The 26,349-nt window shown below is 43.1% G+C and overlaps 2 long non-coding RNA genes across 5 annotated transcripts in view; one reads left to right on the top strand and one right to left on the bottom strand.

The window, feature by feature from the left end:
- LOC148221904 (uncharacterized) overlaps nt 1-25,366 on the top strand; it is a 154,441-nt gene extending 129,075 nt beyond the window's left edge. The window contains exons 1-2 of one of the 2 annotated variants that reach the window (XR_015807230.1): nt 4,348-4,463; nt 24,957-25,366. This is a non-coding gene — a long non-coding RNA (uncharacterized LOC148221904). Of the gene's footprint in view, nt 1-4,347; nt 4,464-24,956 lie in introns of those variants that run through there. The other variant, XR_015807229.1, reaches the window with a different exon arrangement.
- On the bottom strand, nt 11,030-25,902 carry LOC148221903 (uncharacterized). Of its 3 annotated transcripts, XR_015807227.1 has the most exons (5): nt 25,700-25,902; nt 19,855-19,905; nt 19,596-19,753; nt 19,413-19,503; nt 11,030-18,841 (listed from the first exon to the last, which is right to left on the bottom strand). It is a non-coding gene; the product is annotated as an uncharacterized LOC148221903 (long non-coding RNA). The 3 variants fall into 3 exon arrangements; XR_015807228.1 differs by lacking the exon at nt 25,700-25,902 and having other exon boundaries at nt 19,596-19,750; nt 19,855-25,682; XR_015807226.1 differs by lacking the exon at nt 25,700-25,902 and having other exon boundaries at nt 19,855-25,680.
- Between the last annotated feature and the right edge of the window lie 447 nt (nt 25,903-26,349).

Here is a 26,349-nt window from a genome sequence, read left to right as displayed (position 1 = left end):
AGATAGGCTTCTTAAATAGTTATTTCTCCAGGCTGCCAGTAACATAGTTTTTAAATAATTCGGGAGCAAATTAGTATGCAAATGTTTCTGCCTCCATTAACAGAAGATTTTGGCAGTTTTTAGTTTAAAAAACAATGCAAGACTAGAAGTTAGAACCTGTTGTTCTCTGTCTGACAACAGAAAGCAGCTGTCAGAATCCAAGAGATTTCTGCTTCTGGTTAAAAAATGTCATTGTTGCTTCAAGTAGGTATAAAGGAAAGGGGAAATGCCACCTGAGATCTGGTAACATCAAAGGTGGGAATAGCTAAATACAGAGTTGTGTAAAAGCTCACCTACACCCATCATAGGGAGGCAGAGTATCCGGAAATTTCTTTGCACATGATCTGCCTTTTGAATTTTGCAAGGTTGTGTATGTTTGATCTTACCCAAGCACAAAAATCAATGAAGCCCAGCAGAGTTTTTGGGTGGGCTGGGAGATTTTAAACAAATCCTAACAGTTCAGAGCAATGTGAGTGAGGCAGACAGATTTTGCTTGATATGAGCTAAAGGAAAATCAGATTTGTTGCCTGGAATCAGAGTCAATGGATCTCTCTGCTATTTTGAATGCCTTTTCCTATTTATCTCCAATTTTCTCTCTCTTCCTCAGAATTGTTTCTGACTTCCAGACTGTATAAACAAACATCCTTAGCCCCCATAAGGTGCAGTCTGGTGTTACACCTATTTCATGACAGCTGCTGTCAGAAACGCTCCCAGCTCCACTCGTGGTGTTGCATTCCTGCTGTGCATCCCTTCTGCACTGCATCTTGCAGAGGTGGTTGGCCAAATTTGACAGGAAACTGCCTCAGTAAAAATACCCCCACAAAATCCCATACCCTGCCTGCTCCCTTTGACCAGCCCAGTCATTGATTTCAACATGAGCAAGGGGACAAACTGTGGGAGGGAATGCAAACTGCTGGTTCTGACAGAAACCTACACTTGCATCAGGAAAAATACATTGTGATATTCCTGTGGTGGCACTCCTTGAGTGGGAAAGGTGTGATGTGAGCGTGGGTTCAGGTGGATGAACTCACACCTTTGGCTGAGAGAGCACAGCCCCTGCCTTCTCACAGAGGATGTTTCCATTTGCAGTGTCTTAAAAACTGTTCTGATTAAAAGAACAAACCAACAAAAGATCTGTTGATGTGAGTTTTTATTTTTGTTAATGTTGGGAACTGAGCTCTTGTGTAATATGAACTCCTGAAGTTTTCTAAGGTGTACAAAATGCTACCACTCCTCTAGTATTTACTAACAGCTTGACTGACTGAAGAAGAGCTGTGCAACTTTGTCTTGCAGCAAAATGAGATCCCATTTTCCATTGGGACTCTCTGTGCACTGTGTGGTTTCTGCAAACGGCATCAGAGGAAGGAATGAGTTAATATTTTCCAGTTGAAACCTCCTTATACCTGCAAATTGAATGGAGTTTGATGTATTTTTAATTCTTGGCTCCACAGAGAGACCAGGTTTGGGATGTTCAATGGGTTAGAAGGGATAGTATTTCTGAGCTTAGCATAAATCATTCTGTTTGCCTTTTTTCCTGTCAGACTTAAAACTTTACTATTTTCTGCATGGTTTTCATGTCATTTCCTGCACCAGGATGAAATAAAATAATTTCATGCATGATGAAGAAATGCCTGGTCAGTTCTGTTCTGCAAGACCACTGTTGGAAGCTTTAGATTGAGATAAGTAAAAGGACAATGTAACTTTTCAATATCTATTTCAAAGATTTTTTTGCCTGCTTAATCTTCAAAAACTTTTATTCTGTCATAGCTGACATAGTTTGATCACTAATGTATCCACAGTGCTCTCTGTACAGACTGTGGGTGTTCCAAGATGAGGGGGGTGGTGTTTGCCATTACTGACTGGGTTGGAAGCCCCAGGCTCCTGCAAGGAAAACTCTCATCTCTGGCTTGTGCAACATCCTCTCGTGCACAGGTAAAGCAACAGGAGCTTGGCATTCAGCATAAGCTTGACAACAGTCAGCAAAAAAATCCATACAAATAGCCCCCTCCAAACCCTCAGGAGGCATTTGGAGATTAATTTCTTAGAAATGTCTAAATGCAGAAAAATCTTCTCCCCTTTGAGTACTAATTGGATGTAAAGCCCATGATTTATGCATTTGTGACAGGCAGTGAGTGACTGCTGAAGGATGTGCCTGGTGCCATGTGCCCTCTGGGCTGACTCTGGGCTCAGGAGATGGATTTGGTGTGTGTTGGCTGCTCACCCCTCCTGGGCTCAGGAGATGGATTTGGTGTGTGTTGGCTGTTCACCCCTCCTGGGCTCAGGAGATGGATTTGGTGTGTGTTGGCTGCTCACCCCTCCTGGGCACATGCTGCTGCCTGTGGCTGCAGGTCACTGGGACTGTGTCCTGCTCTGTCTGGTGTTCCAGGAGTTCCTGTTGCACCTGCCAGCAAAGAATTCCAGTGCTTCCCTGGGCTCTGTTTAAGGCAGTTTCCCAGTCCCATGACCCTGGGCGATTCTCAGTGCTCAAATCCTGCACAGGGCCCATGTGTGGCTGGGCTGCCTGGGGCCAGGAGGGCACACACTGGTGCAGGACAGCCCAGGCATCACAGGAGCCCTGGGGCAGACCAAGTGACCCCACTGCTCTCTGTCACAGCCAGAGGCTGATAGTTCTCTGCTACCAGTGAGCTCAGGTTCAATGTGTCTCTGAGAGTGAGCAGAGCCTACTCAGCCTTCCTCACAGCTATTCATCAAATCCTCACACAGTAATGTTTTCCCTGCAAGGTAGGCGCACAGCCTGGCATCTCCTTTCCCCATTTACTTAAAGCAGTAAATTGTCATTTTCTCAGAGCTCTAGGAGCAATTTCTCATCTCCATATACCCCTGCTTATAAAGATGTTACTTATGCAGACATCTCTTCTGCAAAATGTTTTCTGCCTCAAAACACTCAGTACCCTTCAAGCATTCCATTCCCCTTTCAACACACATCTTGTTTCCAGCCCAGCACCCTGCCCAGCCTTCTGCTCTGGCTTCAGCCTTCCACTGACAACAGGTAATTTGCAACTCATCCTCCTCCAACGTGAAAGCAAAGCTGATCATCAGTTTCTTCCATCCCAGTGCCTCTTCCCTGAGATAAAAGGCTGTCCTTCCTCACAAGGCAGCAGGGGAAGCGTGTCAGGAGAGCAGAGAATCGCACAGCCACACTTGTCACATTAGAGGGGAGTCTGATCCTGTCCTTGGGGACCTGTCATCCCCTGTTACAGACCACCTGAGCAGCTCCAGGGCTCTCTCATTAGCATTCACTGTATTTAATGTGGAATTGTAAAACACTGAACTCGAGGAAAACAGCGTGCCCTGAGTACCATGGCCAACTGCAAGCTGTCAGAGCAAGCCAGGCTCTTCCTGTGCTGCTGGGGCAGCATTGGGCCAACTCTAAACCCTTGTGGCAACTCCGTCTGGGTTTTATTCAGAAATCATTTGGTAATACTCATGGCACTGAAGAAATGAATATCCATGTACCAGTGGTGCTTGCTGTAGGTATTTTTGGCACATTCTCAAGAGGCTGCTCCAGGACACAGTGGGGCAGAGGACAGAGCTCAGGTGCTCCTGGGTCAGGGTGCCCTCAGCCCACAGCTCTGCTGGGCATCTGCTGATGTGGTTTGACTCCACACTTGCCTTTGCACCAGTCTGAGTTCAGTGGCTTCACCGAGGTTTCTTAAGTTACAACCATAAGAAAGATAAAGATTTGAGCCTAGCCATGATCACAGAAGAAATACCACAGCAATAAGCTGGCTGCTTGTGGGGGGAAGCAGAGCAAGGGCTGCCAGCTGTGCTGTTTGCAGGCTGGCTCTGGTAGCAGCAGTGCTGGCCCAGCCAGGCAGGAAGGGCTCACAGCAGTCAGACCTGGAGCCCTCCCAGCACCACAGGCTGTGCTGGGCTCTGCTGAGCTCCCCTTTGGTGCAGGTGCTGCAGCTGTAGAGCTCATGGCTGGTCACACCATGTTTGTGTCACTCTGCAGAGCAGAGCCATCCACTGCAGCCCCAGCTCAGGACAGCTCACAGGCAGGGGCTGTGTGGCACTGAGCTCTGCTCTCCCTGCTCAGCTCCTGCTGTGCCACTGCCAGCTTTGCAAACCCTCCCAGCATCACCAATTCCTGGGCACATTAAATGCCATCACATTGCAAGTACACCAACAAATTCCTTGGGGCCCAGCCACACCAGTGAATGGCACTACTTGTAATTCATCCTGTCGACAAGTGGGTGTGTTAATCAAGGGGAAAATTTGTGCAATTGGCTGATCCTGATTCCAATTAATTTCCCATTAACAGATTTCCTAAATCACTAGCAGAATGCCTAGTTACAGATGATGCCAATAACTCTTGGCACATACAGCCTTCCTGCTATTGTGGGAGGGAGTCGGCTGGTGCAGTCAGAAGGGACAACTGGGACCCTGGTGCCTTCCTTAAAGTAAGGATTTTTACCTGAATATTTTTATAGAGGGGCTGCGTGCTGGAAGACATGTGTCTTGGTCAAGACTGATCCCTTTGTACAGGGAAATTAGGTTTTGTGTGATGAGAAGCAAAGTTTGTAATAGCATTTGTATTGTGAAGTTTGATAATTTTGATTTGTATCCCAAATTATCATGGCACTGAGTTAAGATTCTGGCTTTTGATTCAGAAGACTTTTTACAAGATCTGACCTATAAAACATGCAGTATTGTGTGTTAAAGAAGGAAGAAGCAGTTAGCATACATGGGTATTTTAAAGGTCCTATAGTGTTTCAGGTTCCCGTTGCTTTGCTGTTCAACTGTTGAAGAGATGCCTAAAATCAGCCTATCAAGGGGGCTCTTTCAGCAGAATGGAAATTTTAGTGAGCTGGGACTTGCTGGATGGAAGCTGTGGATTTTGATCCTGAGCATGGTGGTGTAGTAAAAAAAGTCAATTTTCATAGAGATTCTTTCTAGTTCTGGATATTTTTTAAGATCCTTTCTTTAGTAAATTAGGTTTTAGTTGGTACAAATAAGAACTTTTTTCCTTCCATGGGGGATTTCCTCGTGCTTCTGAAGTCAGTGAGAGTCCTGCTGTGACTACAGCTGCTGACCTGTGACTTTATCCTTCAGTTCTGTGGTTTGTAGTGACCCACCTGAGTGTCCCTCACTCCTGGACAGTCTGGTTCAGGCTGCTCTTGACTTCTGGCTGTGCCATTGACTCTTGAGTAAGGACCCTGCTATTGGAAAGAAAAACCTTAGGGCGAGCCCAGTGGAGTTACTGATGGTGGGCACCTTATTGGTCTCAAAGGAGCTTGATGTCCTCTCCCATTGAGGGCTGGCTCTGGTGGGAGTTATTACACCTGCTTTCTTCAGGTTTGTTGTTCCTTTTTTCCTGGAAATGTCTGAGCTTCCCTGTTTTTCGGGTATGTGGCAGCCCCTGCTACACTGTAGAGGAGCTGGATGTGCACAGAACCTCACAAGTCAGTGTGCAATAATTTAAATAATGCTTTGCCTCTGTTAGAAATGGCAGCCTTTAGCTTGGACGTGATTGTTTGTCAGCACCTCTCAGCCCCAGGAGGTTACAAGTGCAGTTTAGGTCCCTGGCATTCCCTAAGGAACACTATGCTGAGCAGCAGCTGAAGTTACTCAGCCCTGGAATTTAAACAGCAGCTTGAAGAAGGGGGAAAAAAAAGAAAAACACAGAGCAAATAGTCTGGCTGGGGGGAAGGAAAAATAATTTTATTTTATAATTAAGCTACAAAGCAGAATGACAGACTTCATAAACTGAGTTCTGTTTCCCTAGACAAGCCAATTAATGTACATGGTTGGAATGATATGTGTTTTAACAAGCAGCATGAAGAATCGTGTATTTCAAGTTAGGAAAGTCACAGTTGAAGCCTTTAACATGCACAGTCAGCTAGATACAAAACACCAACAAATCTATCTTAACAAGCTTTTAAAATGTATTTGGAGTAATGAGGAGAAAATATAGGAAGACTTATAAACACACATGAAAGTAATTTCAGCAGATATAGATTGCATAGCATAGTGAAAGCATTTCAGTTACTGAGCAGCAGTAAACTGTGTTGACTGTTTAATTTGTACACAGTTTTTTTTAATAGCATTTTAAAAGCTGCCTTTTGGCAGAGAGAATACATAAGGATGTCAACTTATTGTAAGGCAGATGGCTGACAAGAGAGCTCAAGTTATCCTCAAGGTTAGAACAGTTGTGTGAGGATAATGCTCCTGAGGATCTGGGATGTACGTGGCTGTGGCTGGGTCCATAATCAATTTTGGTTATGGATCCCACCAGCAAAGGCATTCCTGGATTAGCAGCTGGATTTCAGATGTTCTGCTGAGGCCCGGGCCCGGTCTCATGCTGGACAACCTGCTCTTCATTCCATGGACCACAGAAAGAGCCTAATGAGAAACTCTTTTCACCAATGGCCATAATCAAAGAGAACAGAGGCCTCATCACTGTTTGTGAAATAACTGAGATTTCCTGCACATTCTTTCTTTTATCCAACAACCATGCAGGAGTCCTGCAGTCCTTATAAAGCCTAAAAAGTTAATCACAAATATTTTTACAGTTGATATTTTCCATCTTAATTCACTTTAAAAGAACTGCACTTTGAACAGTAAGTATATAATGGTTCTTCACCTCGGCCAAGAAGTTCCATGCTTCCATCTGAGAGGCAGAGGCTTTTCAGTCCTAAGGGCAGTAATTTGCATGATAATAACAAAATTGTATAGAACTACTTGACCACGTATGAAGTGCATGCAGCAGGATGGGCAGTAGTTACACCCACTGCACATCAGCAAAGGGAAAGGCAGTGGAGATGCTGAGCTGTCCCAGGAGAAGGGAATCAGCCTTCAGTAAGGATTGAACGGCAACAGAGATGTGCAAGAGCAGACCCTGCACTTCAGTAGCTGAGCATGGTGCTCTTTGCATGCTGCAAGGCTCCTTTTTGAGGATTAGTCTCCTCCCCTACCCTGGCAGTGCCTGAGGAGAATATCTGATTGTAAGGCAGCCTGGCTCAGGGCAGAGCTGAGCTCTTCTAAATCCAGCAGCCCTGGAAGTGCTGTGCTGTACAAGTACTTCTCTGGCTTGTTTTCCCTAAGGAATGCTCAGCCATTTGCACTGAATACAGCCACAGGTGTTTGAGATGGAAGTTGTTAGTTCAGGGATCACAAATTTCGTGCTCTCATTCATTGTGTTAAGCTGTTGTTTCCTGACTGCTCATCAGTGTGTTTGAATGCACAGGAGCAGCAGCAGTGATTTTTATGATGCTTGGGTGGGGTTCATTGTGACTCCCAAATTCTGTGGGCACAAGCCAAGGAGTCCTGGGGGAGCTCTGTGCTACCAAACCCATCAAAGACTCCATTCAGTTGTGTCATTGCTGAGCTGAGGGCTGGGGAAAAGCTCTGCTACACTCAAGACTAGTAAGAGGCTTCAAAATAGCAGCCCAAAATTTACCTCTTCGTGGCTTGGTGCAAGAGCCTATGAATTAGCAGCAGTCAAAGGCTGTTTCCATCTATTTTTCCCCTCTGTGAGATGAAAGACCAGGGCCCCATGCTTAGTAAGGAAGGTTCCCCAGCAGTCCCTTCTGTTAATGGATGGCCCAGCTGCGTTCCCTGAGCAGAGCCAGCTCCAGCCACGTCCAGGGCAAGTCACACTGCACCATCTGCTTGCCATCAGACAGGAGTGACTAGCCCTGCTTCTCATCTCTCTTACACACATTAATGCAGCACTGCTGCACTCCAGAACGTGGAGGGAAGCTCTCTGCAGGCTTGGATTGTACACAGTTCAGCTGTGGAGGTGGCATCAGTGCTCCCATTCCTCCCAAGGGTTAACCTGCTGCTGCAGCCATAAAAAAGGAAAATTTATCTAAAATAGTTTAGATTAAGTTGTAGCTTTATTTCTCTTACTTTCCATGTGTTTAATTTATCTCTACATTCAGAATTCTTTGTGCAAATTATCTCTCTGTTTAACTCAACTAATTGGTACTTTTATATGCAAGATTGGTGATCACCTGTACTAATATTATTGACCTCTGTTTGCCCCTTAGTGCTATCTATTTTCCCCAAATGAATGCAATTAGAGTGTAATTAATTATCAAATAGCTATGTTGTTATTTTGAACATTGTAACAATTATTGAGATCAGCACAAAATCCTGAATACATAATACATTATTTTGTGCTTTCCCTATAGAATCCATTGGAGATTTCCTGGACAACAAACACAAGTAGTGGATACATAATGTATTTGAAGGCCTATAAAAGTTTCATCCTTGAGGGCCCACTGGGAGGAGGATGCTTGACTGTAACTTTTAATTGTAGAGCTGAGAAATGAAATACAGATAAGGGATAGTTACTGTAACTGGCACCGGACCAAAGTAAATGTTGGATGCAGCTATCCGTATCCATGAATACATGAGTAACTTTATGCTCTTGCGTTGTGTAATTGGATTCAGTGGGACTGTGAATGTGAGCAAACTGATTCACGCGTGGGTGCGGTCTGAGGATGAGGCTGCTGCGCTTCCACTGTCGCCCAGAGGAGCAGTTCCACGGTGACTGTGGATGAGGCGGGCTCTGACCCTGGCGCTGCAGCCCTGCCCACCACATCCCATTTCCCTGCGGCCACGGCACCACAGCAGCTCGGGGAATTATTCCCAATAAAACCTGCAGCAGCTGCAGCTGGCACAGGCTCAGGGTGAGCTCCTGACGGGCGGGCGAGCTGCTGGCCCTGGCGGATCCCGGATCGTGATCCCGGTGCCTGTCCCGATCCTGATCCCGATCTGAATCCCAGATCCCGATCCCGGTCAATGTCCCTGATCCGGATCCCGATCTCGGTCAATGTTCCCGATCTGGATCCCAATCCCGGATCTCGATGCCAAATTCCAATCCCCGATCTGGATCCCGATCTCGATCCCGGTCACTGTCCCCGATCCCGGTCACTGTCCCCGATCCCGGTCACTGTCCCCGATCCCGGTCCCGATCCCCGTCACTGTCCCCGATCCGGATCCGGGTCCCGGTCCCGCGCCCCCTGAGCCGGTGCTGCGGCGCCACCTGGCGGTGAGGGGGCGGAGGCGCGGCCGCTCCCGGGGGAGGCTCAGGTGAGTGCAGGAGGGCTCAGGTGAGTTCAGGCGAGCACAGGAAGGCTCAGGTGGGACCGGCCGCCCCCGGCCCTCAGCACCTGCACGTGTGCCCGGGGCCCCTCCCCGGCCCAGCCCTTGCCCATCCCTGCTGGTCTCGTTAAACGCAGGGGGAGCGCTGCTCCTCCGCTGCCCCGGTGTGCGCCGGCTCTGTCCGTTCCTACTCTCCTGATGTTCATAACAGTCGGGAATTGGTATTCAAGAGAGAAGAATGTTTTAATAATTTTCCGAGAGATTTTCCAAGAGCGGTGCTCTAATGCTGAGCTCAGCTTTCCATGGCAGGTTTTACTGGTTTGAGATGGAAAATAGCTGTTAAAATTGGAGAGGGAGGAAAAAGAAAACACCCCAAAGTCTAGTGATGACAGGTTGGAATACAATTAGCTGAGCTTCTCCTGGCTGAAAAGCCCTGTAATACTGAGGGCTGTAGGAGATCTTGGAATGATATTGCAAGAAGCTTGAAAAATATGTTCCATATTGTCCCTAAGTTTTAGGTAGCAGGGGAAACAGCCAAATTTCATTGGCAGAACACATCAGAGAGCTCCTTATGTAATTCTCCTCTTTCATCATGGTAGTTTTATATATGTTTTCTAACATAAGCACTTACCTGGAATATGCTGTGGGCATTCTAAAATACCTGTGGGGGTGCCTGGCACAAATTAAGCCAGAGGATTTGAAGGATTCATCAGGTTACTGCTCTTCCTGCCAGCTGGTGCAGTTCAGAAATGGTGGACCATGAAGTCCAGATTTTAATATCCACAAACATCTCCTGGGGCAGAGGGGCTGATTCCAGGTCCATCAGCTGCGAGTGTGGCTTTAGTGATTCCAATCAGTTTCCTCTGTCAGAATGAGAATTGAGCAGAGTGAAGAGCCAGTCCATTTTTAACTCCTCCTGATTAACAAAAATAGTAGCGCGTGAAGGTAAAGCTTCTTCCCCTAAATCAGGATTTGCTCCCTGGCTGCCATGTAAAAATAACCCCAGAACAATATCTGGAGACACCAGACCTCTCCTCTTTCAGTTGTACCACTTGGAAATTGCTCATTTGCTAAATGAAGGTTGTTCCTAATCTTAGCTTGGATTACACAGGCTGCTTTTCAGTGGGATTTACATGAGAAAAGAGAACATTCTCCACCCTCACATACTTTCACTTCTGCTTTTCAGAGCTTTTCTTAGCTTCCTGCAATACTGAGAATTGCTTTTCTCTTCATGGAAGGAATGCTGGTGACTTTGACAGCTGCTGGGGTATCCATAGTCTGTCGCTCACAACAGCAAGTCACAAGAGCTGAAATTCTGCCTGCATCTCTCAAAATAGGTTAGGTAGTTAGCAGAAGCATTAACACAGCCGTTCCTTATACATTATGATTAATTGAGCATGAATTATGAATTATAGTTCACATTTGGTGCTCAGCATGCTGCTTAAGAACACTTGTCACATGTGGTACTCTTCCATTTCCCAGAAAGAATTAAAGGATGTTTATAGAGGAGAAGGAAGTATTTTGATGTTACTCTGGCATCAATTGGAATTGCTTCACTGTTCAGTGATTTTAGTCTGGATTTTATCCAGAATTACTCAAGGGATAATTTTACCCAATTTTTATTGCATTTCTTCCTTCAGATGTTCTGTTGTTTGTGGATTGTGTGTTGTCTCTCCACTCCCATTTCAAAGGAGTTCCTGATACTCAGGTTTGTGACTTCACCTTTGTTCCTAGTCCAGGTGCTGTAGGGCAGGCCACAATATTCTGCTTTTGGGGCAAAAATCAGATTGTAGGCTTTACATCTGTTTGGATTTTTTTAACAAGGCAGAAAATGAGAGTTTTAAAATCAATGTTATTTCACTACATCATTAACATAATGATAGTGGGGATGAAAGAGATGCACTGAGCCCAGAAGAAACATTAAAAATTTAATACATTGCATTACATGTAAATCAAGACAGGTATTTATTCCACAATTTTGAAAAATCAGGAAAACATAACTACATATTGTGACTGTTGTTCTGTTCTGGTGTTATGTTAATATTAGATTTTTCAGCTGAGTTCTAAACAGAATAATTCTGGTTAAATGCCCCAAAACTGTGGTTCTTTTACCAAATTCACCCCATCCTCTGAATCTTCTAATCCAAATACCCCTCAGTTTGTCCCTCTAGCACATTTCTCCGTGCCACCTCTTTTCTCTCTGTCCCTGCTGTGACCTTCAGCTACCAAGGAAGGTCCTTATTGCATGAAAAAAGCTGGTGACAGAAACAGGATTGTCTGGGCTGGGGAGGGCTCTCAGAGCAGCACAAACTCTGGGGCTGTGACACAGCAATATCAGCTTCTCCCTGCCTGAAGAGCTCGTTCAAGCCCTTCTTCCTCTCTCACAGATCTACACTTCATTGCACATTACACATCACTTAAATCTTCTTTGGGGTTTGATCTTTCTTCATTTTTTGTTATTATTAAAATAATCAACACTTAGAATGGGATGAAGTAGGGGAAAGAGAGTTCTTCAAGTCACTGATTTCTTTTGAAAGTAATTCTGCCCTGTGCTTATTTATACAGATAAATCTATGGTTCTAATTAAAACAGCTACATGTGCAAATATAAATAGATTTTTGCTTCTGCTTTGAAGGTGCTCATGCATAGGTTTTGAAGCTTCTTTATGAGCCTCAAGCCTCTCCCATGGGATGTTTTCCATAGGACAACCACAATGCAGGTAATCAATTATAAGCACAAACTCTGGCAGTGAAACATCCATTTTTTAAGTAACAGTGAAGAGCAAACTGAGAAGAAGATGTATTTTGTTTGTAGAAATCTCCAATCAGAGAAAGCGGTGATGGTTTGGAATTGAGGATTTGTTGAAAAATCTGAGTTTACCCAGTCTTAGAAATCTTATTTTTACAAGCTCTAATACTTTCGATTTTGAGAAAGATCTTGCAAAATAAGATCCCTCTACATATAATAGCCTGAATTTATTTAGAGGCAAATATGTGCCAGAAGAATACAGGATGTAAACCAGAAAACATAAAATCACAATGAAATCTGAATGAAGTTATTCTGTCAACAGAGTATGGCAACCTTCTTATACAAGGAAGATATAAGGAAGGGTTGTCTGGATGTTATCCACAGAGCCTCTTAGAGACACTGACAAGCCTCAAAATCGAATGTTATTTATTATCTAAGGGCCAAAGATACCACAGCAGAAGAACTATTACCTATTTCATCAAATCTAAATATTTTAGCTGTAGTTACGATTATTATATACAGAGTATAAATATACATTAATAGAATTTTTGAATGGGTGGAAATGGATTGCTCTGTAAATTCTCAGTTAATTTTCCCAGTTCCTACAAACTGCTAACCAATCCCTATTGGTACTTAGTGCCATGTTTTAACTTGTCCTACCTCATAATTTAATTAATATTTGTTTCTGTAACACTAATTTTAATAGTGTAACTTTAAGCATATGAACTAATCTGAAATTCTTTATAATTAAACTAGAACATATCACTAAAAACAGTAATCTGCCCAGAACAACCTTCCCCCTACATTTATAAATTGAAAAAATATTTTAAAATCACAGGAACCATTTTTGTAATCTTCTCTCAACTTGCACAGACCTGAATTAGTTATGCCTAGGACCTTTTAAGGGGAGGTTTTTTTTCCTAAACGTGCCTTGATTTGACCTTTAAACTGGAGATGATGATTATTCTCTGAGAGTCCAGGGTGAGATGTTCTATGGGAGTTTCTATCCCAGCCTTTCTGTACAGTGCCCAGCCTGTTTTGCTGGCCTCTGCTGTGCTAAACAACCTAGCCTCGTGGGTTTTTTTTATTTTTTTGTGGTGTGAATTTTTATTCTCTTTTATTTTAACAAACATTTTCAGCTCCTAGAACTTCTCAGCAGAAAGGGTATTCCTCCTATCCCCTGCCCTTTCCTTACTCCTTTGGTTTTGATGCCTTTCAGTTTATTAACTTCCCCCCCTGTGGATATGGTGCTGGATTTAGTATTGTGATCATGGCTGAGACAGTATAGGGCCTATATAGCTCATTCTTTAAATGCTGAGGCACATCAGGATTGTGTTTTGGCCACGAGGAAAGAGGAAGATGCCCATGCCCACAAAATTTCTGCCGTTTCTGTGCCTACTGGGTTTGAGCTTATGTTGTATCTTTGCTGCTGGTACATTTTCTTGCAGAGGGAGGATATACTACAGTACTTATCTTCTCTGTGCTTGTGCTGGCTCTTGGGGGAAATTTGGCCTTTTTAGTATGCAGTTCAAACACTGTCTGAAAAGGAGTCATGGCTTGGATAATAATTTTTCAAACAAATTTAATATACTGATTTCCTTGGGATGAAGATAAAGTACCATTCCATCCAAGATGCACCTAAAGGGCAACTTGTTTGAGTTAAGTTTACTGAAACAGAAGTGACAGAATATCAATTTGTTTTCTAACTTCATGTTATAGTTGAGAATCAAATAAGCAATTACACAGGAATAAATTGGATTTATTTCAGTATCAGATTTGCAGTTCACGTGTTGGTTCATTTGATTGAGATAAAATAGCCCTTCATGTTTTTTACAGTAAACATGCTCAAGTATTACATTTGTTTCTTGGCTCCTTCAAGAACTTGTAGTTCCTCAGCCTAGGGTTGAAAACATTCCTGATACATAACATGTGACTGACTGACTTAACACAAGAAGCCTCCCCTGTAGCAAGGTGATGAAAAGTCCCAAATATCTCTCACTTTGCAATGAGATGACTTCTAAACTGGTGCCAATTTATTCATGTCAACTTCTTCCATCATTTGCATTTACCAAAACACCAAAATTAAGTGTAAAAATAAGACCTCATACATATGTATTTGCTTAGTTGAAGGCTTCAACCAAGTGTAAATATAGATCCAAGTTATAAGACCCAAAAAGGGTAAAATTTTATCTTTTGTCTTATAAATATGGCATTTTAAGATTCTTCCTAGATTTTTCCAAATGTTCAGATGACTTTAAATAATCCGAATTGTCCTACTAAAAGGAAGCAGATTTCAGCAGGGCTCCCCTTTTAGTTTAACAAAGAGCTCTTACTGTAATTTGCTTTGTTACTAGTTATGATTTACACAAATCCTGGTGCTCCCTAACACTACCTCAGGCTCCTGGACAGCTCCAAGGATTACTGCAAGGAACTGTACGTGCTCACTTCTGGGCCTCCTCCTCAAGGTGATGGAATTGCTTCCTTCCCCTGCATTCACCCACCATGTATTTTGCAAAATATATCAAATCAGATTCTTCCAATTCCATTTCCTCAATTAATTCCCATGGTGGAGAGGCAAAGATCATGTTGCTTTTGTTTCAGTTCATCTTTAATACAGAATTATTTTGGAACATTCCATTACAAATTGCTTCTGTATTAAAAAAGCACATGTTTTATCTAGAATTGTAACGCCTCTCTAGGCCAAACAGAATTTTGATGAAATATGTGAAGCTTTTTGCCAAATCCCTGAGCCACTGAGAGTCATTCCATTCTACACAAATCAAATTTGTGCATTTATAATAAGTGTTAAAGAAAATCCAAACATGACAATTGAGGTTTTACAAGCCTGAAAATTATAGCTCAGCCATGATAAGTGATGTTCTGACAGCAATGAAACTGAAATTTGGCGGCCAAAAGCCGTATTTAGCTGGTTGCTGTAATGGTTGTGCTCACCATGAATTCTGAAGGAGAGGAGCAATCTCAGCCACGTAGCTGCAGTGCATGCAACGTGCAAGAGACAGCCAGGGATCTACCTGCAGAATAACTGCTGCCAAAGGGATGAGCTCAGCCAATTAAAAGCTGAATTAGCCTCTACATGAAGGACTCAGAGGAGCTGCCCACACATTTCTTTGCTGGAGTGCTCAGGCACTGCCCGACCTCGTGCTGCCACAGCTCACTGGGGTGGGAAATGCAGCACTTGCTTGGTGGGTGCTGCCAGCCTTTCACAAACATTGAATTCAGCTCTCCTGTTTCTGCTCTTTGCTAACATTTCTTCATTTCTTATTGCAATTGTTTCTCTAGATTCTTTCCTAAAAATAATACTGTATATTAATAATGTGGGTTATTTTCTAGCATCCTAATTTTCAGATAGGAAACATCAAATTCATCTGTTTCCATGTGGAATTGGCAGGCTCCTGCTCCTTTGGTTCACCTGCTAGCATGTCCGGTAGTACTGCAGCATATTGGGAGGAAAAGGATTCCAACAACTCATTTTGACCTCAGGGAAAACTGAAATCAGAAGCACTTAAGCCATTCCAACAGCTTATCCACTAAACTGGTTTTGGAGACCTCACAACTTCCCTAAATGATCTTAACAGTGCCTAGAAAGTTTCATTAATTTCTTTCTAAGTATTTTCTTGTTGTAATTGAACTCTGAACAATTAATTGATTTTCTCTTTGCAACAGTCTTACGTATGTTTACAGGCCATGAACATATCTAGTAATATTGTCCCAAGATATATAATACATATTTTCATTCTTTCCCCCCTTACAACACAGCACAGATAGGCTATGTAACAGAATTTACCATTTCCAGGGTTACCTGGGTTAAGGACTTGGATGATTTACTCATTGGCTTCTAGCAAGGGGTGGTAAAGAGTACGGCACTTTTCTCATCCACAAGATTTTTAATTCTTCCTGTGACACTTGTGCTTGGTCAACAGTAATATTTTGCAAATTAGTCCATAAGAGGAAGCAAATGGCAATGTGAGACAAAGAACAGCAGAGCCAGAAGTGTTTCTCATTGTTCAGGGTGCTCACTTTCATTCCTTCATAGTAAGACTAAGTGTTTTTTTAGCCCTTTTGCACAATTACTTAGAAACTCGGGGAGGGGTTATTCCTTTCACTCATTTCCACTCCTTTCCAGTCCAGCTGTGTCAGAGGACAAGATCCCCATTCTCAAATAGTCTTTACTGCTCTGATGGAGTACAGTTTGTGAGGCTTCTGACAGAGGCAGCTGGGCAAGTTTAAAGTTTATAAATGGATAGTCTGAGCTGTGTCAGACAAATTTGCTTGAGGAACTGTAGGAGTCTTCCTGTAAATGTTTTCAGTAGAATTATCTCCACCAATGGTGACAAGTACTAACAAAACCTTGGAGGACATATGAAAAATATAAGTCAGACATGTGATTCAAAAGTACTGAAGGCTCAAAGCTTGCCATAATAATGTTTCCAGGGGAATGTCCAAAAGCCAAGACACTAAGAACAGGCAGCAGTGTTTTGCAAAGGAAAGGTTAGAAATGTTAGGCCAATGTGAAGTTAAGAGCTGGTGCCCCTGCAGCCAGACCCCAGGGTAGCTATGGCACAAGCCACTGACTGCTCTGGGTCACTTGCATTGCTCTAAGTCAGGAGCCAGCATGGTGATGCCCAAAGATGTGCTGCTGTAAGAGCAAAATCTGGCAGCGTTTCCATGTGCTGAGATTTATTTGCTGTTCAGGATTTACAGTCATCTCTGGCAGTTGCTTCTTGCAGCCACAAAACCAAGTATATTCTATACTGAAGCACAGCAATAACAAGATTTAAATGTCATTAGGGGCTGTTCCTACACATCTTGCATTAAAGCAGTTAAGTGTTTAACCCATGAATAGAACTCCTATTATCTTTGCTTTTGAAACCTCAGTGTAGATCACTTAACCACTCTGCAAGAAATCTCGTGAGAGACCAACAACAGCAGGGAACAAAGTCAGGCAAGAAATAGCAGATTGTATCTGCTAGACCTTTTAAAATACATTTTTCCTATGAGTGCAGTCAACTCAAATATTACTCCTAATACAGATTAATTTAAGACAGACTTTTGCAGAGCATGAGGCTCTGAGAATTTGGCCAGACAGTTTTTTCACTGAAAAGCTCTGCCAATTATATACAGCACAAAGGAGAGAATAATGCATGAAATGCATCATATGCCTTTTTCTTCACTACATGGGGCTTAAAAATAAATTATACAGATCCTCTTTGCATTTTTCACCTGTGCTCAGATAAATCTAAGTCTGAGGTAAGAATCTGTTCCAGTGGAGTTCATCTAGCAGAATGAGCTACCAAATTTGTTGGTTCAGTTTCCAGGCAAGAATGTGGTCATTTGAGAAGTTTCAGTGTTGTATAGGATCAGCTGTAGTCTCATCAACACTTGTGTAAATCTGGAGGGTTGAGGAGGTAATAGCAATGTGATATCTGCCTGTATATAACTCATTGTGAAGGAATCTAGAGCCTCTTTTTTGGCTAACAGGCAAATTCCCTTAAATATATTTTATGAATAGTAGCTGATGTGCATAGCATCATTTTGTAAGGCCTCAACTCAGCAAAGCTCCTAAGTAGATGTTTTGATTGAAGCCCTTGCATATGTCCCCAAATTCAATGGGACCATACATGTCATTAAGTACTTTCTTGGGTCAAGACCTAATTGTTTGAATTTACAGGAATTCCAGGTGCTTATTTACATCATGAGAGATATAAAATATTTTATTGTAATACTTTTCAGTGAAATAAAGATCTAATGCAAAACTTCCACTAATCAAGAAAGGTGTGTGCAACTATTACATCAAATTGCAATACTAGAAGCCATCCCAGGGCAAAAGAGAGCCATATGTCACACAAGTCACTTTGCTGAGAATGCAGATTGATCCATTTCAACACATTCATGTGTTGTCAAAATTTACAACATGATTCAGAAGTTGGATTAAAATTCATCATAACATTTTGTATGATGCACAGTATATACAAATAACTTGTTATATGGGCTTCCTGAAGAATTTATCTTATACTGTAATTTGGAGAATACTTGAACTGTTTTAAGAGCCTGGTGTAATCACTTAGGGTCTACTTATTTTCCCTTTCACTGAATAATATTTAGTTTCTTTTCTTAATTTTCTCTGCCCATGCAAGAAATGTAACACCTTTTAGCATCAGTCCTGGAGCAACGTATTGCAATTTAAATTCCAATCCCTAATCTGTATTCTATGAGCTACACTTTTATCCATGGCATCTACTTGTCTATTCAAAAGGCCTATACATGTATATCCTGGGTTTTGTGCATACAGGCATTTAGGTATTGGAGTAATTCTGCAACGTAGCATGTGAACTACACAGGCAGGTGTCTCCTGCACATCACCTCACTGCCACAGCAGTGGCAAACACCTCCTGGTCTTTTGGAGCAGAGTGTTCTCCAGGCAAATGAGTTGTCAGATGTGTGTCATACCCACAGCTTAATAACAAAATACATGGAGGGAACCAGTAATTTCAGCACTGAGATGTCATGGCAAGAACTGTACTATTCAAAAGGTAGATCTGAATGAAGCAGAAGCAGCAGAATTTAGTATCTCCCTCAATGAGACCACAGAGCAAACAAGCCTCTACCTCCAGCAGCCCTCACTGAAGAGTCAGCACATCCACAGTACTTCTATGTGAGATGAGTATCCATTTTCAAAACTGATGGAGCCACAACAGTGGGCACCAAACCACGCCTGCAGGGAGCTGGTATGTTTTGTGTGAGTTTGCTGATGTGCACAGATAGGTTTACCAGCTCTTTTTCCTCCCAGTCCTCAAGTTCATCAAAGTAGAAATCATTATGAAGCCCAAACCAAACAGACCAACACTGGGATTAGCTCAGTTGTTTGGAGCATGGTGCTGATAGTGCCAAGGCTGCGGGTGGGATCTCTGTATGATGTTGCATCCCAGGAATTAGCAGGAGATGCTGTGGTCCAGATGCCCTGGGAAGAAACACCCCTTAAGGTTAGGGAGATACTCTCCCACAATTCTCTGAAGTTCTATGTTAATATTCCCAGTTACATCATCCCTTTTCCCCACCCCTGTTCCTGATTTCCCTATTGGTCCCCGTTCCAAGTTATTCCTCCCCTAGATCCCAAGTTGGCTGTTACCCCTTAGTCCCACCTCCACACCACTCCTGTTCCCTCAGCCCATTGCCCTCAGTTCTGATGCCCTGCCTCCCACTGTTCTGTATATAACCCTGGACCCTCCTTTCTTCTTGGTTTTGTCCCTGGTTCCCTCGTGTGCATGGTCAATAAAGCCCCACAGCAATACCATACAAAGAGCCCCTCCTGTCTCTACTCGTTGGCCCTCAGACAACACCACAGTGTGTGAGCACCTGGTGCACGGAGCTATCCCTTCTCACAGAGATGCTCTCGGGAGGGTGGTGGTGTCAGCAGCTCCTGCTGCACTATGGGCTATTCACTTCAGTTTCTTACCCCTTCTCTGCACACGGAGATTCCAGCACATTCCCTGCCTGTCAGCCTGTTGGTGCCGTGATAAAGCATCACTCACCTGGAGGTGGCAGGACTGCTGACTTGTGCCATGTTCCTATAGTGACAAGCAGCCTTCCCAGGTGAATGGAGCAATTAGGGAAAGGGGCGAGCTGAAGGGGAAAGGAGGCAGCTCATTCTTGGTGTCTCAGGGGCAGAAGGTGTGAGAGGGAGAGAACGGAGGTGGGAACAGAGAGGTCCTTACATGTTGAGCAGTCTTGTTGCAGCCCCCTGCTGTAGTCTCCCATCTTCCAGCACACAGAGGTGTAATATAAAGGTTATACCAGTGCACCATTCCAGGTTTCATTTTTGTTCCACAGGGAGTTAAATTATTTATGTGCAACACAGCAACAGCTGAACCTGCTGTTAGACGGTACCTTGTAAGACCTTTTAAAATATTTAGTACTTACTAAAAGAACAAAGCAAACAAGCAGGAGTAGCTAAAGTGTTGAGGATGCACTCACTTAAGAGTTGGACTCGATGATCCTTGTGGGTCTCTTCCAGCTCAGAAGATTCTGTGAACAACCAGATGTAGAAGAGCACATCAAGATACTGTTCTGTCCGCTTCTGTAAAACTGCTGTTAGTTACCTACCTCACAAGAATTCTCCTCTAGCTCCTCAGTCTCCATATAGCTTCAAGAACCTTCCTTTTGGTCTTGCCAAGACAGGAATTTATCCCGAGAGAAGCATGTTAGCTAGATTCACATGGAATCTCACATGTTTTTGGAGGGTTTTCCATTGTGATGAAAGAATGCGGCATAGATAGTCAGTGCTGTCAAGAATAGGATGAATTCTCAAAGATTGTAAAGGATGTCAGCTTTACCAAAATCCTTCCTAACTAATTAAGGAGGTGTTTACAATGTGTTACCACTTCTATGAATTCAAAAGCTATTAAAATCAGAGATTATACAATGTATGACACAGTCATCTTTGCCATATATGGACTAATGCCTTACTCTCCCAAAATCTCTATTTCTTTTAAGGCACATCGAATACCTTGTCTGAAAACTTCTTTTCTTGTAGCATCCAAATTACAGCCAAACAGGTTTTTGCACCTGCTTTTGCTAATGACTTTCTAAATCCAGAAAGATTCATCGTTATCAAGTTTGTTTGCTTAATTGTCTTTGCTTTGTAATATCCCACATAGCCCATGGTGTTGGCAGACCAGTGTCAGAGGGAAGCTGAAACACTCTTTTGCCACCTCAGCTGTTAGAAACTGCAGCAGGAAACCAGGCTACCTATTCAGTTCCCCTCTCCCAGGGGAACATGGCACAAATGCACTTCCCCCACTCCCTGTCCAAGGCTTTGGAGACTTTTATGCAGAAGCTGAGGCAAATGTCACTGTCATGCATTGGCAAATAGTCCCAGCTCCACCCAGCTCACACACTGCTCTGTGGGACTGCCCAGTGTGCACAAGGGACACGAGTGCATCAGTGGTAGCAAATGATCTGTCAATACTGGGTTTGACATACTATCATAAACAATGTTTCCTGACAGTAAAGTTGTACTAAATCAATTGCCCAAAATGGCTCTGTTTATGAAGAACGGTCACACTATTTCATCAGATATGTTTTCAGAGCAAGTTTTCATACACATGAATTTATATCATATCAGGAGCTTAAGAATTACACTTTGACTTTAAAATACTGTATTTTCCAATGTTAGGAAAAATGAAAGACTATTGGAATCTCTTTAAATCCTTGTTTCATTCCTAGTTATTGTTCCTGCAGCAAGCAATAGCGATATCTCAGTAGGAATTTAGACACATAGAACATGTTTCAGGTGACTACTGGAATAAATCTCTACATATACTTTGCACTGGTATGTCATCTTAGTAAATGTAGTCTAAAAACTGTTAGGTGTTCTGAAAAACTGGCTAATCACGTAAACACAACTTACAAAGCCACTCACAGTAAAAGTCTCTGTTTTCCATCTCTTCTCCTTTGATTACCCTTTTTTGTGTACCACTTCTTCCATCAAGTGGACAGACAGAAAAAAAGCAAAACCTAGAATGAAAGCCCAAGCCAAAGAAACCTTCTGCATCTAGACAACGTGCTATTTTCAACAGGCAGTGGTTGCTTCTAATTTAGATAATCCAAAGTAGGTCACCTTCATGAGTCTCCCAGACTTTCCAACTTAGCAACTCAGATGGATAATAAAACAGTTTTTAGTTAATGAGAGAACATCAGAAAAAAGGAACTGCAGGAAGCTGTGAACTGCAGTATCTCCTGACTGAAGACAGAATGCCACATGGCAAGAACAGATGGGTAATCCTTCCGTGATTATCCTTGACCACTGGCTGAAAGAAAAAGCTGTCACAACACGGAGGGCTGTATATAAAGGACATATACAGCCATTTCCCCTCATTGATAGTAAAAGGTTTTATATGTAAAGAGATTATAAAGAAAAAGAGACACTTTAATGTGATGGTGAAGAGAATAATTCATCCATTTTCCTTCACTTCCTGAAGTGGAGCATATGCCAAGGTCCTGAACTAAAATTATCTCTCAGAAGGAAGGTGTAATATACATTCCAAATCCATATAATGTATTTCATACAAACTGAATATAGAACCTGCTTTTATTGTCTTTGAATCCTGGCACAGTATGTTCAGTTCATAATTTATAGACAGTGTTACCAGAATGAAATGTTGGTGTCAAAAATTTGGCTTTTGCATATTCATTGACACCAGAGTTTGCATTTGTGATGTGGCAAAATGAAATCAGAGTGGATTAAGAAAGGTTTGCTGGAATCTCAAGTTTTACAAAACCACCAGAATGGAAGACATTTCCTGCGTGCAGTGGTCACATCTCCATTGGCTTTAGTTCTGCCCATACACATGAGAGAGAACCTGAATTTCATAACCCACTTGGTGAGTAGCCTGGTGTAAAATGAGTACCTGACAAAGAATCTCGGTTTTGTTTATGAAAAGAAAATATGGAAGAGTGAATATCCATGGTACAATATACCTGAATGGTGAGGAACACACATGTAAACCATAAAATGACTGAATTGCAGAACATGAAGTTAATGGTGGTTCTGTGGTTCCAATAAAATCAAAATACACTTCCGCTACCTTTTAAGTCTAGCAATATACCAGCATTTAAAAGCAAAAAGCAATGTTTTGGGAACTTGTTGCAGAGCATACAGTGACCTGTTGTCTGAGATGGTGAAATTCTCAAGGAGTAATTCCCTACCCTGTTTTGCTCTTTCAGATTTGATGCTTAGACCAGTAAGACTGCCAGGCTCCCAGGGAGAAGGTCTATGTCCTCCACATCCACTAAAAGGATTAGGAGTCGTGTGTTGTTCTGGTAGTGATGGAAGGAAAAGAAAAGACTTTGTCACTTCAGGGAAGAAGCCCAAACTTTGGAAGACAGTGCTATTGCTGCTGCAGATTACTCATTAAATACTGCTCGTGGCCTATTTCCAACCTTTTCTATTCCTAAGGCACATCCCTTAGGTGCTGTGATTTTTTTGATATCATGGGATTATACATAAATTTGCTATTTGTTCTGTATTCTTCACAGATTTTAAGACCGAGTATATTAGAGATACCCATTCTTAGACAAATCAGTTCATTCACCTTTTTCCCCTTCATCTCATAACACATATCCGAAATCTAAATTTTGATGTGATAAGGACATGACTGTTTTAAAGCAAAATGCAAATCTTCACTCTGAAATAACTTAAGTCTTCCACTGATTACAGAATGTGCTTCTAGACCGCCTATGAGTCAGGCTGTGAGTTGGAGTTCAGATAAGCCTGCAGTGTTTGTTCACCAGATGGACCATAAGCTCTGCAAAGTAGAGCAAAGGATATTGCTTATTAACACTGCTCTCAACTTCACTGATTTCTTTGTACAAAGTCTGGTTACTTGATGCAATTCTAGACTGTATTTACACTGTTAGGAGGAGGAAACAATTTTTTTATAACAGGATAGGTAAATCTAGCAAAGTAGATCAGACTAAAATGGAACTGAGTATGGTTCTTTTTTTACATCATTCTAAGTAGGCAAGATTGATACCCTCCATCTCTCAAACACACCCACACTGAATTTACATACCTGTGCAGTGGCAAAAAAAATATTTGAATCAATTGTGTCTTAGGATTTTAGAGCAAATTAGCCAAGTCACAGTTGTTACCTTTGCTTAAAAAAGTCTCTTTGACAGTTGCATGCAACCAACATAATACTTACATAAGAATCAAATCCGGTTTTTTTCTCTTACATACTTTGTGCAAGATACTAATTCTCACCTGACATGGGCAACATGGGGAATTTTCAGAGTGGTAACTCTCTCAAGTGTCTTCTGTGTAACCTGATTAAACATTTTCTGATGCAACACAGCTCAATCAAGCTGCCATTATTCATAAACCTTATAATAAGAAAATTAATTTAACAGTTTTATGCAATTTCTGATTTTAGTTTGTTCTTTGGATTGGTACAGTTAATTTCTTCAGTTTCTGTGATTTTTTTTTCATCTTCATATTCTCAAGATGCTAAGCCTTGCCCTTTTCACTTTTTAGCTTGAATCAGAACAAGAAAAAACAATGTTATTAGTTAAATTCTCCTCCTTCTATTTGGCTGTTTTCTTTGCTACAAAAGAAGGATGTTTTGAACAGCAAGTGGTCATTGGTTATACCACAGTTTTAAAAATGAATGCCATACCTACTGCACTGTCCTTTCCAAATTTTACATGTCTCTAAATATGGGGAAAAGGGGATGCTGAAGGAGAAGTCTGCTCCTCTCTCTGCTCTGCTTTTTCTGTCAATGCAGAAGTGTCTCATGCTGAGGCTCCCACCCATATACAGGGCTGACTTTACACTGAAGACTCAGATCTTTATGGCCTATAAATTATTGTGGTTTGGATAGAAATCTTCTCTCCAGAAGGGCTTTCAGTAGGACATGTGTGAGACTGAGCATGCACTGCTGTTCCTCACTGCCCTATCAGTCACAGTAATTATATATAGAGATTAGGAACACCCAGAGACATTTTCCAGCATAAAAATTAGCCCATAAAATCTGGAGGAAATTTTCCAATAGGTCATAAAAGTTTTAAGAACCATGGATCACAAGTTCATCACAATTACTGCTGTGCTCCTTTTATAGGAAGCAGTGTTGCCCTGTGCTGAATTATTGCCTCCCTTGGATGTTGCTGTAAGGGCTTTTAGCCATTTTAGGGTATCCATGGGAATGAGTCTCCCATTTCCCAATGAGGTATGCAGGATTGGAATCAGGTCCTGGGGATCTTGAGAGCTCTTGGTCATTTGGCCTGTTCAGAGTCTGTTTCTTTTCTGGCACCATGAGCACCTCCTGCCATCCACAAGCCCAAGGGAAGGCTGCAGGGAGCAACCACTTACTGGGATCATAACTTCCTTTTGAAGAGAAAATCCCAAATGGAAGACACTTTTATCTTGTATTTGTCAGCAAATTTGCTTGACTGTGTTTATAATGCCCAGTTATTTGGTAGTTTGGAATAAAAATTATCCATCATCTTCCTGAGCTGTGCAGAATCTGTCAGGATATTCAGGAACACTTTGAGTCTTTTTCATTTCTTTGTTCTAACAGCTCACTTACTTCACTGGAGGACCAGCAAATTTGATGCATGTGCAACTGGTGTGGGAGCCCGACACTGTCAGAATTTGTTATCACGGGCTCTGTGCCATCACCCCAGCTGGCAAAAATGGGACATGGTTCCACTGCATGAATGGAAGGTCAGCCAGACGATGCTCTGCTGTCACTCCTAGAGGAGCCTTCCTGGGCTGACTTTCCTGGAAGTTTCTAATGATATATTGTGACCGCTCTGTTTCAGAGACACCTTGCAGTCAGCAATACTCAGCGTGTGACACTCTGAAACTGACACATACTTCATCTGCTTGTGAAATGTTGCAATGAAGGATGCCTCCTGTAAAATTTTATTTGTAGCCTCGCTGGATCATTAGGAAAATTCCCTTAATAAAGGATGCTTCTGAATCTTACTGCTTGTTTCATTTTCTTCAGATCAGAAACTAAAGCACTTCCAATGGAAACAAAATCCCTCAGGTCCGTGCAAATCCTACCTGGCTGTCATTTTAAAAAGCAACTGTTCTTACCAGGAGATAATATTTTTTACCTTTGGATTTGGTTTGTAAAGTGGAATTAGGCTTAGAAAAAGAGGCACTGTGCAGGCAGATTACAAAAACCTCCCTACTTCTGTCCTATCATCAGATAATGAGATCTTCCAGATTAGAAAGCCAATATCAGTGTGGGAGAAAAAGGCAACGGAACCCGTCCGTTACGTTCACTTTTTGAGACATTGGGCTTTTAGTTACAGTCGCCTTGTGCCTGGTCCCTGCAAACCTCACCGGGCTGGGGAGGTGTTGCACCTTGCTCTCACTCTCAATCCGCTGAGGCGAAATGCTGCCAGGGACCCTTTTACTTCAGGAAAAAAAAATAAACAAAAAAATCCCACACCAGACCAAAAGCATCACTGGGGAATTTGGGCCCTTTTTGCCGGTGACCGGTCCGCAGGCGGGGTCCGCTGCCCGCCAGGTGCCGCCGCCCGGTCCCGCCCGGCCCGGCCCGGCCCGGCCGCCGTGAGGCCGCGTTCCCTCAGAAGATGGCAGTCGCCGCCCGCCCCGCGCCGGCCGCCCCCTCCCCTCCCTTCGGCTCCCCTCCCTTCACTTCACATCCCCTCCCCTGCCACCGCCCGCCCGCCGGGAGCCGCCACGGCCCCTCACGCAGCGCCCGCCCGCCGAGCCCCCGCCACCGCTCCTCCTCCGCCCCCAGCCCACCCCCCTTCTCCTCCTCCTCCTTCCCCTCCTTCCTCTTCCTCCGCCAACCCCACCCCTGGCCCCGGGCTGGCCCGGCCGCGGGCTGCCGCGCCGCCAGGGCTCCCCGCCGGCTTCCCCCATCCCCACGCGCCGCGAACACCTCCTCCTCCTTCCCCCCCTCCCTCCTTCCCCACCTCCGCCCTCCTCCT

The sequence above is a fragment of the Sturnus vulgaris genome, chromosome 16 (assembly GCF_052056855.1).
Source record: "Sturnus vulgaris isolate bStuVul1 chromosome 16, bStuVul1.hap1, whole genome shotgun sequence".
Classification (NCBI taxonomy): domain Eukaryota; kingdom Metazoa; phylum Chordata; class Aves; order Passeriformes; family Sturnidae; genus Sturnus; species Sturnus vulgaris.
This window is presented reverse-complemented; position numbering and strand designations above follow the sequence as displayed.